We start from the raw sequence: 6,598 nt of genomic DNA, 5'->3' as shown, positions 1-6,598 counted from the left end.
CTCCTACAAGGAGGATGCGCTGAGAAGGGTCAGGAAGTGAAGGAAGCAAGAAGGAAATCTGGCTTGGAAGCGTAGATAGAATGGAAAGGAGAAAGAAAAAAAAGCCAGGTGTAGAGAGTACTGGGCAATGAGAGGCTGAGTGACTGGACACTCAGGTGTCCTTACTTTAGCAAAAGTCATTTAGTATCTGTCCTGAACCCAGGCAGTACGTGGCTTCCATCTCAGAGTCAAGCTTGGGAGCAGAACAGTTAGAGGTGACCTGGGAGTCATTACAAATGACCCTTCTGTATGACAGCAAAACCCTGCAAACATCAGACAAGCAACTTTTTTTTCTCTTTGAAACAGGATCTTACTGGGTACAGTAAGTACCTGAGTGGCCAGTACTACAACTACACACCATGTCAAACACATAACAAGTATGATTTATGGGATATACTAAACATGGATTCATTATTCATCTAAATTCAGAGTTAACTGAGTCCTTTGTTTTGTTTTTGTTTTCTAAATCTAGTAAACCTATGTCTGTCCAAACAGCCATGTCTCTAGCACATGAGACTTGGGCTAGCACTAGTCTCCTGCCCAGTCTTTCCACATTCAGCTTCCATCTGTCACTAACCAAGTCCAGAACTTTGCGTGGCTCCCAGCTGCTTCCACAGTGCAAGCGGGATTCTCTGGCTGCTAGATCCTAGCTCTTTTGCTTGGAGCCTTTCCAACTTCTGCTCCTGTCCATCTTTTCCCTAGTTGGCATGTCTTTTGCCCACTTACAAGAAGATAATGCTAATGCTTATGGAGTACCCCCACTGGGTGCACATTATGTTGTTTTTCATTTGCATTGTCTCAATTGGATTCTCACAAACCCAGAACTGCAACTGCACCCATCCCATTTTATCAACGAAGAGACTAGTGCTCAGCACCTGGGAATTTGTTAAGAATACCAATTCTCTTGGGCTAGGAATGTGGCTTAGTGGTAGAGTGTTTGCCTAACATGTATGAAGCCATGGGTTTGATTCCTCAGTACCACATAAACAGAAAAGGGTGAAAGTGGCACTGTGGCTCAAGTGATAGAGTGCTAGCTTTGAGCAAAAGCTGCTCAGACACAGTGCCCAGGCCCTGAGTTCAAGCCCCAGGACAGGCAAAAAAACAAAAAACAATTCTCACTTCCCCTCCCCCTCTTAGACCTACCAGAGTTAGAAACTCTAGAGGCTGAGCCAGCAGTCTGTATTTTTATTTATTCTTTTTTTTTTTTTTTTTGGTGCTGACATTAGGGCTCCTACTCAGTGCTTAGGCACTGTCCTTGAGCTTTTATGCTCAAAGTTAGTGCTCTACCACTGAAGTTACAGCTCTACTTTTTTCTTTTGGTGGTTAATTGCAGATTAGATTTTCATGGACTTCCAGCTTTTTGCTAGTTAATTGAGATAAGAGTCTCTTAGACTTTTCTGCCTGTGCTAGCTTTGAAAAGTGGTCCTCTTATATCTCAGCCTCCTAAGTATCTAGGACTACACGTTTGTATTTTAATAAATCCCTTTCCCCTCCTCCAGCACCCAGGCAATTCTATTATGTGCTCTAGTTTGAGATCTGCCACTGTAAGAGATGAAGTTGGTAGTCACTCACCATGGCAGAGGAATAAAGCAAGCAGAAGCCCCCAGGCAGGCTACTTATGGTCTATGGACAACAGGCTGGGCCAGGCACCAGCCATGGTTCCCGAGATCTTATGGTTTGGGCGCCCAGGACAGGGAGGGTAAACAGACAGCTATCAGGCAATACCATGAAAGATGACTGAGCCAGGTCCATAGCGGGGTGAGAGAGATCACAGAAAGCTTTCCCAAGTAGAGATCTAAGCCTAAATTGGAATTAGATGAAGACAAGGGAGACTAGTTTGTTACTAAGGCCATGCAGGGCTAGCTGCTGGAAGGAGTTCAGTGTTAGAGGTGGGAAGTCGGGGGCGGGGGGCAGACTATAAAATTCCCTGCCCTCAGAGCACAGGGAAAAGATCGTTTTGAGGAAAAGCACTGGGAAAGATGGAGGATAGAGGTGTAAAGAGAGCTGGGGTGTGTCGGGGGAGCGGGGTGCCAGGCCGTCCCCTTTTCTTACATCAAAAGAGCTCCACCCTCCAGAGCCTCCGCAGAGAATCAGCTGATGGGGACAGGTGAGAGGTTCAGAGCAGCAAGCCGGGTACAAGCCAAGTCCTCCCTGGGGTTGGAGTAAGTAACACTGTCCACGAAGCCCCGCTCACCCGGAGCCACGCCCCCACGGGCCACGCCCCTCCCTCACAAGCCTGAGTAAATCCAAGCTCTGAGTCAGTGGCCTGGTTGCTTTTTGTTTGTTACAGCTGTGCATCCACTAGGGCTCTCAGCCTTTCCCAGACTGGCCCAGAAAAAGATCCGCTGGAGTCTCCGCTGGAGGGCAGGAGACTTCCATTGTCATCCACCATGCCTGCCAAAGGAGCTTTGAATGCTGGCTGAGGCCAAGTTGCCCAGTGGGCTCGGTGGGAGGGGGTGGGGGAATGGGGCCCTAACTGCCCTTTTGGGGAAACAAAGCTTTTTAAAAAAAATTCGTTTGTGATTTTTTTTTTCAGTTTAGAGGGGAATGCTGGCAGATCACGAACTACTGGATGATGTGGAGCTTTCTGTGTCCTAAAAATTCCTCAGGACTCAATGATCGCCCCATGCATTGACTCTCAACAAGAGGACCTCCTATTCTTCTTAGGTGGGTACAGACCACCTCCCTGTGGGCCATGTCCCCTCAGGCCTTGAAGCTCAAGGAAGGTGTATCATGGTGCTCTGTACTTAAACAGATATTCCAAAACATTGTTGTTGTCTTATGCCGGCATTGGGGCACCGTCCCTTAGCATTTATACTCAAAGCTAGAGCGTAATCACTTGAACCAGCAGCTGTACTTCAGACTTCTTGGTGGTTAATTAGAGCTAGGACTTTCATGGACTCTTTCCTGCCTGGGATGGCTTTGAATCTTGATCCTCAGATCTCAGCCTCCTGAGTAGGTAGGATTACAGGCACAAGCCACCAGCATCAAGGCTCTAAATCCATCTGTATAGGAATGTAAGCCCTCTGAGGATAAGATGCTTGAGTTGTCTTCACTCAGGTATATGTTTCAGGACCAGTGTCTGACATGTAACAGGTCTCCAGTGAATATTAGTGAGTGGATAGCCACATCTTGGATGGTCTTCCCTCTGCTTGGAAGTCTCTGTCCCTTGCTGCTACCACTAGCCGCTTTCCCCAGGACTCTGGACCCTGCCTCCCAGGGAATAGGATTTTTTGTTGTTGTTGGGTGTCTGTTTGGCCCTGGAGTGCCTTTGTAGGTGCCAGTGTTTTGACCTTGTGCCTTGGCCAAGTTGTCAGCAAGTGTGAAATAACAAATTCCAGTTTCTTCCCCCTCTTCCCTAAGGCAAGAGTGTTAAAATACACAAGGAGAAGGGAGACAGAGAGAGGAACAACCACCAGAGTAGAAAGGTGGAGGGAGAAAGGAGTCACAGATTTTCCTGGGGGCTTCATCCTGTTAGTTTTTCAAGAGACTCAGGGCAGCAGTCAGCAGCAAGCCAGGGCTGTGAGCTGCATATGTATCTTGAGCTTTGAGCCACGTGGCAGAAGCAGACCCATTGAGTCATAGGACACCCAGCCACTCTGCTTCATAGAGTTTGGTGTGTGGAGTATTTTTGTTTTTTACAGTGCAGCTGTCTGTGTAATGACTTCCTTCCCATGGCCTTGTTCACTGAGGTGTCCCTGGGTGACTAGCTGAGTCACTACATTCCTTGCTGCTTAAGACATTGGCCCAAGTACCAAGGAACCAGTTCCTTCATGGAGCTGGTACCTTTGAGGCCTACCAAAAGTACTCGGTACTAGGCAGTGCTGGTTTATGCCTGTAAATAATCCTAGCTACTGAGGAGGCTGAGATCTGAGCCCCAAGCCAGCTGGGACAGAAACATGCATGAGACTCTTATCTCCCATTAACCAGCAGAGAACCAGAAGTATAGCAGGTGTAGCTCAAGTGGAAGAGTGCTAGTCTTGAGAAAAGAAAAAGAGAAGCCAAGTGAGAGCAAGAATCCCTGAATTCAAGCTCTAGTACTAGTACCAAACACACACATACACACACACACACACACACACACACACACACACACACACATTACTCAGTAAAAACACAATCCAGACCTCCCATCACTAACCTACACTTCCCCTTCCCCCAAATATGATTTAGAAAACAAGTAGAAGTAGATAAGATATTCCATCTGGGTCATGTATAAAAGCCAAGTAGAAGAAAAGAGATTCTAAATCTGCCCTATGCTTTCCAGCCATTCTAGATGAGTAACAAACACAAAATTGAGAAAGTCATGTCCAGCCCAGTTGAACTTCCCTATGACTGCACTCAAAAGCTTGTAGTCAACTATAAAACCATGAAAACACCATTAAGAACTATCTAGTAAAACCAACTTGACTGACAGAACCACACAATCAACAACTGTCTAAAGACACTAAATTATGCCACAATATGTAACTGAAACATTTCATGTTGTATGAAATATAAATATTTTCCTGAAAAAAAAGAAATTCCATTTGTTGCTTGGAAATATCCACAGCCCTATGCCTTGGCTCAAAGAATTATTTGTCAGTAGGTGTAAGGTTAATACCAAGTTGAAGTGTAGTGGGGAAGAACACCAGGAACCAAGATGTCCCCTCTGTCTTTGCAGCATGAAAGGTAGGAAAACCCAAATGAGGAGACTGGCCCAGCTTGTGGGACTCCCAACTAGATCAGCTCCTCTGACCAATAGACAAGTATTAGTTCTTAGTGAACTAAAGTATGCACAGGACTCCCACTGCAGTAATTTTGCTTCTGGGACTATAGATGAGAAAGTTTGCTCAGATCCATAAGAAGATATACAGGAGGTTATTTTTATTTTTATTTATTTTTTGCCAGTCCTGGGGCTTGAACTCAGGGCCTGGGCACTGTCCCTGAGCTTCTTTTGCTCAAGGCTAGCACTCTACCACTTGAGCCACAGTGTCACTTCTGGCTTTTTCTGTGTAGGTGGTACTGAGGAATCAAACCTAGGGCTTCATGCATGCTAGGCAAGCACTCTACCACTAAGCCACATTCCCAGCCCTTTTTATTTTATTTTATTTTTTACACTGATGGCCATGGATAGAGGAACCGAAGGCAACGGAAACCCTGAGGAACAAGTTAGTAAAACATAGAAGATGCATGCCTTGTCATTCTTCTCAGTCATAAATAGCCAGAATTAAATGCACCTACAATAGCACGGAAGAAAATTAGTGTTACATTGGGAAAATAGTAAGGGATATAAGACATCATTATTCCATTGAGGTACATTGAGGTACAATTGGTACACAATAAACCACACATACCTATAGTATATAATTTGAGTTTTGACACAAGTATCAATTGTGAGATTATCTCCACAGTTAAGATAATGAATATATCCATTATCCCCCAAGTAGGAAGTATATCTGTATGTGTTCAAGCAGACAGATGTTTAACATCTGTTAGTTAAAAAGTAGTTAAATGGTATGTGTATTATAATTCTACAATTATAATAATGTATTTAGGAACTCTGAAAAAAATTGGGAAAAACCCATGTTGAAAATGAACTATACAACTTATGGTGGGGATGGGAGGGGGAAACTGGGAGAGAGAGAGGGGGAAGGAGTGTCATTGTCCAGAAGAAATGTATTCTTAGTCAGGCACCTGTAGTCCTAGCTACTCAGAAGGCTGAGAGCTGAGGATTCTGTTTTGAAGCCAGCCAGGGCAGACAAGTCCCCATGAGACTTTATCTCCAATTAACCACTCAAAAAACTGGAAGTGGTGCTGTGGTAGAGTGCTAGCCTTGAAACTCTTTTTTTTTTTTTTGGGGGGGGGTCCGGTCATGGGGCCTGAACTCTGGGCCTGGCGCTGTCCCTCAGCTCTTCAGCTCAAGGCTAGCACTCTACCACTTGAGCCACAGCGCCACTTCCGGCTTTTTTCTTTTTGCTTATGTGGTGCTGAGGAATCGAACCCAGGGCCTCATGCATGCAAGGCAAGTGCTCTACCACTGAGCCACCTTCCCAGCCCCAGAGAGTGCTAGCCTTGAGCACAAAGAGGCTAAGGGACAGTGCCCAGGCCCTGAGTTCAAGCCTCACCATTGCAGGGGGTGGGAGCGGAAGTGCGGGGGGAAGCTTTCCTTATACATTCCCATTTACAGACATAGCCCATTCGATAAAATAGAGGCTAGGTAGTAATTTTATCACATCAACGCGCATGCGTGTGTGTGTGTGTGTGTGTGTGTGTGTGTGTGTGTGTGTGTGTGACATTATTATAGGGATCGCCTGGAATCTGCTTAACTTACTGTTTTAGAGGAAAATAATTTGCCTCCTTGGGCAAATATAATTTGTGAAATACCTCCCAACCCTGGTATTAAATGTATGCTGTTTCCTCTGTCTGTAATCGCTTTGTGATAAGCTCTTCAAATCCAGTCCCAGAACTTCCTCTGGAAAGCCTTTCTATTCTCTCTTATATACTATTAATTGTGCCTTTCAGTGTGCTTCCCCAAACAGTTGGCAGATCTATCTAATGTTAGTCTAATGGTATGGAA

The 6,598-nt window shown here is 45.3% G+C and overlaps 1 protein-coding gene across 1 annotated transcript in view; it reads left to right on the top strand.

The window, feature by feature from the left end:
- The first annotated feature begins 2,548 nt into the window (after positions 1-2,548).
- The window catches only part of Zhx3 (zinc fingers and homeoboxes 3), a 112,892-nt gene continuing 108,842 nt past the window's right edge, over positions 2,549-6,598 (top strand). Inside the window, exon 1 of the mRNA XM_069989759.1 lies at positions 2,549-2,706. The gene's annotated coding sequence lies outside the window, so the exon portion shown is untranslated. The remainder of the gene's footprint in view (positions 2,707-6,598) is intronic.

The sequence above is a fragment of the Dipodomys merriami genome, unplaced genomic scaffold, assembly GCF_024711535.1.
Source record: "Dipodomys merriami isolate MVZ:Mamm:240054 unplaced genomic scaffold, mDipMer1.0.p SCAF_39, whole genome shotgun sequence".
Classification (NCBI taxonomy): Eukaryota; Metazoa; Chordata; class Mammalia; order Rodentia; family Heteromyidae; genus Dipodomys; species Dipodomys merriami.
This window is presented reverse-complemented; position numbering and strand designations above follow the sequence as displayed.